Source organism: Tamandua tetradactyla, chromosome 3, assembly GCF_023851605.1.
Source record: "Tamandua tetradactyla isolate mTamTet1 chromosome 3, mTamTet1.pri, whole genome shotgun sequence".
In the NCBI taxonomy this organism is placed as follows: domain Eukaryota; kingdom Metazoa; phylum Chordata; class Mammalia; order Pilosa; family Myrmecophagidae; genus Tamandua; species Tamandua tetradactyla.
The window spans coordinates 174,198,463-174,210,629 of NC_135329.1; positions in this window are offsets into that span (position 1 = coordinate 174,198,463).

Genomic DNA, 12,167 nt, shown 5'->3' on the forward strand with positions numbered 1-12,167 from the left:
TTGGAATCTCTCAGCCATTGACACTTTGTCTCATTTTACTCTTCCCCCTTTTGGTCGAGAAGGTTCTCTCAATCCCTTGATGTTAATTCTCAGCTCATTCCAGGGTCTTTGTCCCACATTGCCAGGAAGGTCCACACCCCTGGGAGTCATGTCCCACGCAGAGAGGGGAGGGTTTAGTTTTGAAGATCATTTCTGCTATGTGGTTACCTCTTTGCTCAATAACTGTAATGAGATGGAAGGAATCATAGCAGGTTGATCACTCAGAATTAAAAATCAATAACCTTGAAGCACACTAAAGTACAAAGAGACAAAAGACCAAAAATGGAATGCCTCAATACCTGTGGGACCTTAAATGTTCTAACAAACTTGTATTTGGAGTCTGAGAAGTTGGGATGGGGATACAAAAACATGTTAAGAGATGGTGGCTGGTTGAGGTGGGGCAAGATGGCAGTTTAATGGAGTGTGGAATTTAGTTCATCCTCCAGAGCAGCTAGTAAATAGCCAGGAATGGTACAGAACAACTGCTGGGGGAACTTCAGTCACCAGACACGCAGCGTATACCAATCTGGCCCAGGTGGAATGATTGAGTCTCCATGCAGAATTGTAAGAACCCCAAGCTGCCAGTGCCCCTCCCCCACAGGCGCAGCAGGCTGGTTCCCTGAGGGGAAAGGAAACAGGATATTGCCAGCAGTAGGGGCTTAGCTCAACCAAGCTCCAATTGCAGAATTAATTAACAAATTCTGACTACTGAAAATAGGCCCCCAGCACAGACAAACTTGAAATAAGTACTAAAGGTACTAGGAGTGTTGACCCTGTAAAGAGGGCAGGGCTGATGGGGAAAAAAAAAGTAAAAACAGGCTCTTTTACTTGGACAGCACAAAATACTGGAAAAGGGCTGGACCCAAAAGAAAGGGGCACATAGAGCCTGGAGATGTATGGAGCCATGAACCAACTTAAGCTCTTGATTGACAAACCTGAAGAGCAAGGGTCCAGCTCAGAAAAGTTTTTTTTTTTTTTTGCTTTTATTCTACTCTTTAGCTGCTCATTAGATAGAACTGCAAGCACTCTCAGTCTTCAACACTGCCCCAGGAAATGGTGAGATTATGCTTATCTGAGAGACAAAGTAGGTAAAAGGAGTTAATTCTCTAAAGGGTATATCTTCCCGAAAGGTAGTGTCCTACACAGGTTGAATCCCTCCAAAGAATTGAAGCTCCACGCACTGGAAAACAAACAAAGCCATCCTATGGCTTCACCTCTATCTCAGCCATGCCCCCAGCAGGCAGAGTCTACTGAGGTTAAAGGCACCACATCGCTTTATTCTGGTGAAAAACTGTCAGCAAATAAGTTGCCACATGCTGGGCAGGATAGGAAAAGCAGAGTCTAGAGTCTTCATAGGAAAGTGTCAACCTGCTAGGTCTCACCCTCAGAGAAAACTAATGCCAGCTACTCTTCTCCTGAGATGTGAGTCTGTCTGATCAGGGAAAATCTAATGGGTCTATAATATCTGAGGGGACCCTCTTGAAAAAAAAAAAGGCTCCACATAGGCAGGGCAAGAAACAAACAAGAACTGAAAAATTCTGATCAGTTAAACAGAACCTATGTTAGAGGTCTAGAGTAGATTGAGCTGACAGAGAACAAAGCCATCCAGCAAGAAAATCCTAGGTAAAAGTAGAAGCAATCTCCAGAATTAACTAATTAAAGAAATCAAATGCCTAGATACTAGTAAAATAAAATAATGAATCCTACTAGGAAAATTGAAGATGTGACCAAAGGAACAAACTCAAACTTTGAATGAGATACAGGAGTTGAGACAATTAATTCAGGATGTTAGAGCAGACATGGAATGTTCTAGTTTGCTAGCTGCCGGAATGCAATATACCAGAAATGGAACGGCTTTTAAAAACGGGAATTTAATAAGTTGCTAGCATACAGTTCTAAGGCTGAGAAAATGTCCCAATTTTAAACAAGTCTATAGAAATGTCCAATCAAAGACATCCAGGGAAAGATACCTTGGTTCAAGAAGGCTGATGAAGTTCAGAGTTTCTCTCTCATGTGAGAAGGCACATGGGGAACAAGGTCAGGGCTTCTCTGTCAGCTGGAAGGGCACATGGCGAACATGGCATCATCTGCTAGCTTTCTCTTCTGGCTTCTGGTTTCATGAAGCCCACCGGGAGGCATTTTCCTTCTTCATCTCCAAATGTCACTGGCTAGTAGACTTTCTGCTTTGTGGTGCTGCAGCATTCTCTGCTCTCTCTGAATCTCCCATTCTCCAAAATGTTTCCTCTTTCATAGGACTCCAATAAACCAATCAATACCCACCCAAATGGGTGGAGACATGTCATCACCTAACCTAGTTTAACAGCCACTCTTGACTAAATCACATCATCCAGGGAGATGATCTTATTACAGTTTCAAACATACAGTATTGAATAGGGACTACTCCACCTTTATGAAATGGGATTTTGATCAAAACATGGCTTTTCTAGGGGGCATACTTCCTTTCAAACCAGCACATGGAAAATTTCATCAAAAATCAAATCGAGTTGAGAGAAGATATAAAGACAATGGGCAAATGAAAGAAGAACTTGAAAGTTTGAAAAGACAAATCACAGAACTTATGGGAATGAAAGGCACAATAGAAGAGATGAAAAGAACAATGGCTGTCTACAATAGACTTGAAGAAGCAGAAGAAAAAGTTAGTGAACCAGAGAACTTGACATCTGAAATCTGACACACAAAAGAAAATGTAGGGAAAAGAATGGGAAAATATGAGCAGGGTCTCAGGGAATGAGTGACAACATGAAGTGTAGATGTCCCAGAAGGAGAAGAGAAGGGTAAAGGAGGAGAAAGACTAATGGAGGAAATTATCACTGAAAATTTCCCATCTCTTATGAAAGACAAAACTACACATCCAAGAAGTGACATGTACCCCAAACAGAATAGATCCAAATAGACATATTCCAAGATATTCATTAATCAGATTGTCAGATGTCAAAGAGAAAGAAAATTTTGAAGGCAGCAGGGAAAAGCAATCCATCACATATGAGGGAAGCCCAATAAGGCTATGTATGGATTTCTCAGCAGAAATCATGGACAGTGGTTTCTGAGAAGACAGTGGTATGGTATATTTAAGATTCTAAAAGAAAAACTGCCAGCCAAGAATTCTATATCCAGCAAAATTGTCCTTAAGAAATGAAGGGGAGAGTAAAATGTTTTAAGACAAGCAATCACTGGGAGAATTTGTGACCAAGAGATCGGCTATGCAAGAAATACTAAAGGGAGCACTACAGCAGATAGGAAAAGGCAAGAGAGAGTTCTGAAGAAGAGTGTAGAATAAGATTATCAGTAAAAGTAAAAATAGAAAAAAAAGATATGACATTAAAATCCAAAAGACAAAATGGTAGAAAAAGGTACTGCCTTTACAGTAATAACAGTAAATGTTAATGGATTAAACTCCCCAATCAAAAGACATAGACTAGCAGAATGGATTAAAAAACAGGACCCATGTATATGCTTTCTACAGGAGTCTTATTTTAGACCCAAGGACAAAAATACATTGAAAGTGAAAGGTTAGGAAAAGATATTTCATGTAAACAATCAGAAAAGAGCAGGAGTAACTATCTGACAAATTAGACTTCAAATGTAAAACAATTAAAAGAGACAAAGAAGATGGGCCGCGGTGGCTTAGTGGGCAAAGTGCTTGCCTGCTATGCCGGAGGACCTCGGTTCGATTCCCGGCCCCAGCCCATGTAACAAAAACGGAGAAACAGAATACAATAAAAACAAGAAAATGTTTAAAAATGTTTCCCTTTCTTCCTTCCTTCCTTCCTTCTATCCTTCCTTCCTTCTCTCTAAAAAAAAAAAGAGACAAAGAAGGACATATATATTAAGAAAAGGAATAATTCAACAAGAAGACATAAAAATTGTAAAGTACATGAGGCACTAACACTCAAGGGAGAAATAGACACCTTTACATAACAGTTGGAGACTTCAATTCCCTGCTGTCATTGATGGCTAGAACATCTAGACAGAAAATCAATAAAGAAACAAAGAATTTGATTAATATGATAAATAAACTAGACTTAACAGACTTTTGCAGAACATTTCACCCCATAACAGCAGGATACACAATTTTTATCAAATGCTCATAGACTATCTGCTAGGTCACAAAGCAAGTCTCAATACGTTTTTTTAAAAAGATTGAAATCAGACAAAACACTTTCTCAGCTCATAATGGAATGAAGTTGGAAATCAATACAAGCAGAGGGCCAGGAAATTTACAAATATAAAGGAGGCTAAACAAAACACTCTTAAACAACCAGTGGGTCAAGGAAGAAATTATGAGAGAAATCAGTAAATATCTTGAGGCAACTGAAAATGAAAACACAGCATATCAAAATCTATGGGATGCAGCAAAGGCAGTGTTAAGAGGGATATTTATTGCCTTAAATGCCTATATTTAAAAAGAAGAAAGAGCAAAAATCAAGGAATTAACTGTTCATTTGGGAGAACTAGAGAAAGCACAGCAAACTAACCCCAAAGCAAAGCAAAGCAAAGAAATAAAGAAGATTAGAGCAGAAATAAATGAAATTGAGAACATGAAAATAATAGAAAAAATAAACAAAACCAGAAGTGGGTTCTTTGAGTAAATCAATAAAATCAATGGACCCTTAGCTAGGTTGACAAAAATGAGAGAGAGAGAGAGAGAGAGAGAGAGAGAGAGAGAGAGAGAGAGAGAGAGAGAGAGAGAGAGAGAGAGAGAGAGACAGAGAGAGAGAGAGAGACAGACAGAGAGAGAGAGAGAGAGAGAATCAGAAATGGAAGAGGAGACATAACTACTAACCCTGAAGAAATAAAGGAGGCAATGATGAGAGGATATTATAAACAACTATATGCTAATAAACTAGACAATGCAGATGAACTGGACAACATCCTAGAAAGGCATGAACAACCAACATTGACTCGAGAAGAAATAGACAGCCTCAACAAACCAATCACAAGTAAAGAGATTTAACCAGTCATCAAGAAGCTCCCAAAAAACAAAAGTCCAGGACCATATGGCTTCGTATGTGAATTCTACCAAGCATTCAAGAAAGAATTAGTACCAATCCTACTCAGACGCTTCAAAAAAATTGAAGAGGAGGGAAGATTACCTAACTTGTTCTGTGAAGTCAACATTACCCTAATAGCAAAGTCAGACAAAGATACTACAAGAAAGGAAAATTGCAGACCAATCTCTTTAATGAGTATAGATGCAAAAATCCTCAACAAAATGGTTGCAAATCGAATCCAGCAGCACATTAAAGAATTATACATCATGACCAACTGTGATTTAATCCAGGTATGCAAGGACGGTTCAATATAAGAAAAAAAAATCAATGAATGTAATACAGCATATCAATAAATCAAAGCAGAAAAACCACATGACCATCACAATTGATGCAGAAAAGGCATTTAACAAAATTCAGCATCCTTTCTTGAAGAAAACACTTCAAAGAATAGGAATAGAAGGGAATTTCTATTCCTTCTATCATGTTCCTAACAACATGATAAAGGGAATATATGAAAAACCCACAGCTCATATTATCCTCAATGGGGAAAGACTGAAAGATTTCCCTCTAAGATCAAGAACAAGACAAGGATGCCCACTGTCACAATTGTTATTTAACACTGTGCTGGAAGTTTTAGCCAGAGCAATTAGACAACAAAAAATACAAAACATATTCAACTTGGAAAGGAAGAAGTAAAACTCTCACTGTTTGCAGATGACATGATACTATATGTCATAGTATACATCAAAAATCCCGAAAAACCTACAGTAAAGTTACTAGAGTTAATATTGAGTACAGCAAAGTGGCAGGGTAGAAGATCAACACCCAGGAATCAATAGTGTTTCTATGCACTAGTAATGAGCAATCTGAGGAGGAAATCAAGAAAAAAAATCCATTTACAATAGCAACCAAAGGAATCAAATATTTAGGGATAAATTTAAGGATACAAAAGACCTAAACAAAGAAATTGCTAAAAGCAATAATGGAAGGCCTAAATAATTGGAAGAGCATGCTGCTTTTATGGATTGGAAGACTAAATATAGTTAAGATGCCAATTCTACTCAAATTGATTTAGAGAATCAACGCAATACCAATTAAAGTCCCAACAGCTTAATTTGCAGAAATAAAAAAAAAACACCAAAGTTATTTGAAGGAAAGGGTGCCCCGAATAGCTAACAAAAATCTTGAATAAGAAAAATGAAGTAGTAGTTCTCACACGACCTGAATTTAAAGCATATTACAAAAGTACAGTGGTCAAAATAATATAGTACTGGCATGAAGATAAATATAGTGGCCAATAAAATCGAATAAAGTGTTCAGAAATAGACTCTTCATCTGTGGACAATTGATCTTTGATAATGCAGTCAAACCAACCCACTTGGGACAGAACAGCCTCTCCAATAAATAGTGCTTGAGACCTGGATATCCATATGCAAAAGAATGAAAATGATCATATCTCACATCTTATACAAAAATTAACTCAAAATGGATCAAAGACCTAAATATTAGACCTAAGGCCATAAAACTTTTAGAAGAAAATGTAGGGATTTATCTTATAAATTTTTTAAATAGGAGGCAGTTTCCTAGAACTTACCTACAAAGCATGAAATTGGAAAAAGAAATAGGTAAATGGAACTCCTCAAAATTGAACACTTTTGTGCATCAAAAAATGATGGGAGACAATATTTTGAAAACACATATAAGATAAGGGCTTAGTATCCAGAATATATAAAGAGATTCTTCAACTCAACAACAAAAAAACAAACAACCCAATTAAAAAATGGGTTAAAGGCATGAACAGATACTTCTCAGAAGAGGAAATACAAATGACTAAAAGGCACATGGATGCTCAACTTAACTGGCTATTAGGGAAATGCAGATCAAAACCACAGTTTGATATCATCTGGCACCTACTAGAATGGCCATTATTGAAAAAAAAAAAAAAAGAAAACAAGTGCTGGACAGTATGTGGAGAAAGAAGCACACTTATCAACTATTGGTAGGATGTAAAATGGTACAACCACTCTGGGAGGCAGTTTGGTGGTTCCTCAGGAAGCAAAGTACATAAATGCTGATCCAGCAGTCCCATTACTAGGTATATATTCAGAGGACCTGAGAACAAGGACACAAATGGACCTTTGCACACCAGTGTTTATAGCAGCATTATTTATGATTGCCAAGAGACAGAAACAGCCTAAATGTCCATCAATGGATGAGTGGCTAAACAAGCTGTGGCATATACATATGATGGAATATTACACAGCTGTACAACAGAATAACATCATGAAGCATGTAACAACATGGATGAATGTTGAGGATATAATGCTGAGTGAAATTCGCCAGAAACAAAAGGACAAATACTGTATGGTTTCACTAATATGAACTAACATTTATGAATGAACTTTGAGAATTGAAGTTAAGAACACAGGTTATCAGGAAATAGAAATAGGGTACAGATTGGCTGATTGGTGCTGAAGGAATACAGATTGTGCAATGGACTGATTGTAAAAATTCAGAAATGGACAGTACCTGATTGTAGCGCAATAATACAAGTACATTGAATGAAGCTGAATGGGAGTATGATTGAGGGAGAAGGGCTGGAGCCACATATGAAAACAGAAGGAAAGAAAGAGAATAAAGACTGAGGTTGTATAATTTAGGAATGCCTAGAGTGGACAGTGATGGTGATTAAACGTACAAATAAATGTTTTTGCATGAGGAAGAACAAATGAATGTCAACATTGCAGGATGTTGACAATAGATGGTATACAGGAAAATGTGCAATCAATGTAAACTAGGGTTTATAGTCAACAGTAACATTGTAATATGCTTCCACTGAATGTAACAAAGGCATTATATGCCAAAACTAAATGTCAGCAAGTAGGGGAGTGGGGGAGTGGGGGAGTGGGGGAGGGGTATGGATTCTTTGTGGAAGAAACGGATATATCTTCATATAGATTGTGGTAGTGAAGGCATCTATACACTTAAGTTGTTTTGCAGGATGTGTGAATAAAACTGTTTGTGCTGGTTTGAAAGGATGTATGTACCCTGGAAAAACCATGTTTTAATCCTAATCCCATTTTGTAAAATCAGCCATTTCTTCTAATCCCTATTCAATACTGTATGTTTGAAACTGTAATTAGATCATCTCCCTGGAGATGTGACTCAATCAAGAGTGGTTGTTAAGCTGGATTTGGTTGGGTCTTGATTAGTTTATTGGAATCCTGTAAAAGAGGAAACATTTTGGAGAGAATCTGAGAGAGCAGAGAATGCCACAGCACCACGAAACAGAGAGTCCATCAGCCAGTGACTTTTGGAGATGAAGAAGGAAAATGCCTCCCAGGGAGCTGAAGAGGAAGCTAGTAGATGACACCATGTTCATCATGTGCCCTTCCAGCCGGGAGAGAAACCCTGACTGTGTTTACCATGTGTCTTACCAGATGGGAGAGACATTCTGACTGTATTTGCCATATGCCTTTCCACTTGAGAGAGAAACCCTGAACTTCACTGGTCTTCTTGAACCAAGGTATCTTTCCCTGGATGCTTTAGATTGGACAATTCTATAGACTTGTTTTAATTGGGGCATTTTCTCAGCCTTACAACTGTAAAGTAGCAACTTATTAAATTCCCCATTTTAAAAACCGTTCCATTTCTGGTATATTGCATTCTGGCAGCTAGCAAACTAGAACACTGTTTAAAAATGAACAGAGACTTCAATTCATTGAGTTTTTATATCATAGTTAGTCCGTATGACTGAAGCATGATAATATTTGTCCTTTTGTTCCTGACATTTCATTCAACAAACAGTCCTCAAGCTTCATACACTTAGTTGCATGCCTCATAACTTCATTCCTTCTTTTAGCCACTCAGTAGTCCATTGTATGTATACACCATCGTTCCCCCTTCCATTTCTCAGTCATTGTACCTTTAGGCCACTTCCACCCCTGGATTGAAAACACTGCTGCCATAAACACCAGTGTGCAAATGTTTATTCATGTCCCCATACTCAGTTCCTCCAGGTATATACTGAGCAGTGGGGTTTCAGGATCATATGGCAACCCTATCCCTAGCCTCCCCGTGGAACCACCACACTGCCCTCCAAGGTGCTGTACCTCTCAGTTTCCCTACTGACAGTGAATAGGTATGGTCCATTTACATCACTGTTTCCTTGTTAACATTTTTCCTTTTCAAAGAGGAAGATATGTTTTTCCTGCTTTATATAAAAATGATTTTTTAAAATTAAAAAAAAAAATCTACTTTCCCTATTTGACTAAGATTGCAGCCTTACTTCTAGGAAAAGCATATAAGTTCCACACTACTACCACCACCAAAGGGAGAAGAGGTGCCTTTGAAAGATTTTGCACACCAAATTGTCGCAAATACATTTTCTTTTGGGGAAGAATTCTGTTTCCCTATCAGCTGTGCTTTTGTTGGCCTGTCATTTTGATGACCAGAACTAAAACTTACTCTGCCTCCTGCCAACAAGAGTCAATGGCAGGGTGGGAAAGTTGCAGAGCAGAAAATGGGATTGGGTTATGAAACTTTACAGTCTGCACAAAATCCTTTCATTTTAGTTTTTCCCTTAAAAAATAACAGACTAGTACCAAAAGAAAGGTAAGATAGGAATCTTATTTTTAATAGTTTTAAATATTATAATTATACTAATTTTATACAAACTCACACATACTTAGGGGTTTCTAAAGATGTTTACATTTTTTTTTAATTTTACTGTATTAAGAACTTGTCCTTTTTCCTCAAATCAAAGTAGGACACTGCATCATCTTCCTAATTTTAAATGTTGGCTCTAATTTTAAAGTAGTACATTTGAATTCCACTTTTGGTAGTGCAGAGTTGGAAAATAAGTGACCCACAGCTTTATGTGGTGGTATTTAATGTGAGATGGCTCCCTGGCTTTTCTGGTTTTCAAAACAAGCTAGAGATTTTCAAAGCTACACTTTTGATTAAAAACACTTTTTGAAACAAAAACATGATAAAAAAATCAAATATGTGGCAACTATAGAGCAAAGGATGAGCAAGAAGAAATGGAAGTGTACGGTTTTATGCTTCTTACATCATATGTGAAATGGTCTGATTTGAAAATAGATTTTGTATTGAAGATGCAAAATGGAAACTCTAGAGCAATCACTGAAGTTAAAGAAGAGATAGCTAAGCCAATAGTGGAAATAAAATTGAGTATTAAAAATAATCCAAAAAATTAGGAAAAGGGGGAAAGACAGGGGTAAAACTAGAAAACTAGCAATATGATAGGCTTAAGCCCAACTTGTATAGGTAATCACATTTTGTTGGTTTGAAACTATTATGTACCCAGAAAAGCTATGCTTTAATCCTGATCCAATTTTTTTTGGGGGGGGGGGGGCGGGGAGCAGGGCAGCCATTTCTTTTCATGCTGATTCAATAGTGGTAAGGTGGAAACTTCTGAAATTTCTGATTAGATTATTTCCACTGAGATGTGATGCACTCAATTGTGGGTGGGAACTTTTGATTAGGTGGATTTGTGACCTCACCCATTCTGATGGGTCTTTATTAGTTTACTAGAGTCCTGGAAAAGGAGGGCTATTTTGGAAAAACCTCAGATGCAGGTACTTGGAGAATAGCTGCTTTAGAGCTGACAGAGGCACAGATGTTTGGAGATGCTTGGAGTGCCAACAGAGAGAACAGGTTCCTAGACATAGGCAGAGCCTAGCAAACATCACCATATACCTTCCCAGCTGGCAGAGGTGTTCTGTATCATTGGCCTTCCTTGAGCCAAGATATCTTTCTCTGGGTGCCTTAGTTTGGACATTTTTATGGCCTTAAAGCTGTAAATTTGGAACTTAATAAATTCTCTTTTTAAAAGCTGTTCCATTTCTGTTATATTACATTCTGCAGCTTTAGGAAACCAATACAGTTTTTGGTACTGGAGAAGTGAGGTGCTACTGTGGTTTGCAAATACAAGATATTGGAGCAGCTTTCTAAATGTAAAGGGAAGATTCTGTAAGTGTTGTGAGGATTTTGATAGAGAAGGTCTGAATTAATTGGAAGAGACTATTGGTAAAATGTGGATTATAAAGATACTTCCGATGAGGCTTTAGACAGAAATGAAGAATGTGTTATTGCAAAAGGAAGGAAGGCAATCTATGTTTTAAAGTGTCAGAAAATTTGGCCAAATTATGTACTTCTGTTGTTTTAAAGTTAGAATTTAGCTGAGGAAATTTCCAAACTAAATGTGGAAATTACAGCCTGTTTGCTCCTTGAAGCTTATAGTAAAATGCGAGAGGAAAAAGATAAGTTGTGAACTGAACTCTAGCGTACAAAGAAAACAGAAATTGGTGGTCTGGAAAATTCTGGGCTTCCAGAAAATGAGACCCCAGTGAAGGGGATCCTTTGTGAGGATTTAACCAAATGTGGAAGAAGCCAGCCATTACAGAACAAGCAAGGACTGGAGATGGAGTTATCCAAAAACGATGTGTAGAAAGTCCTATTATTTGATGGTCCCTGCATACTACATAGAAAACCAACAAGAGTGTATGGGATCTATATAAACAGAACCTCTGTCAGTCTGGACTACAAGGGACAGAAAAGGGAAAAATGGAAGGAAAAGTGATTTCAGAGGTAGAATCATGGAAGCTAAGGTATGAAGCCGAGACACCTCGGGCCAGTAGAGTGGAACCACCCATGCACTTGGAGAAGGTGAGTCTGCCCCAAAGGTAGAGGGTAGGCCTTCCATCTCGATGCTCAGGAAGAATTTTGCCACCCCAGGCCTTGGAGAAGGTGAAGCACATAAACCAGGAATTAGGGGGAGCCTGGCTGCCACCACATTGTTCTGGAGGGGTTGAGTGAATGTCCTGGAGATGGCAGAGATCCTGGGTTCTGTCCTGAAGCTTGGAGAGGGTGGAACTGAGAGAAAGGGGATTCCTGCTCCTGCCCCCCTCACTCTGCCCCAGTGTTGCAATTCACCTCAGCATTTGGAGAGAGAGCAAGGCCGTTGCATAGGCCCTTAGAAAGTGTGGGACTGCCGCTTTCCAAAGGATAAATGACTCTCAGATTTTGAAATCCAGTGGAATTTGCCCTGCAGGTTTTAGGAAACTGTTTGGGTCTGGTGACCCCTGTTTACCT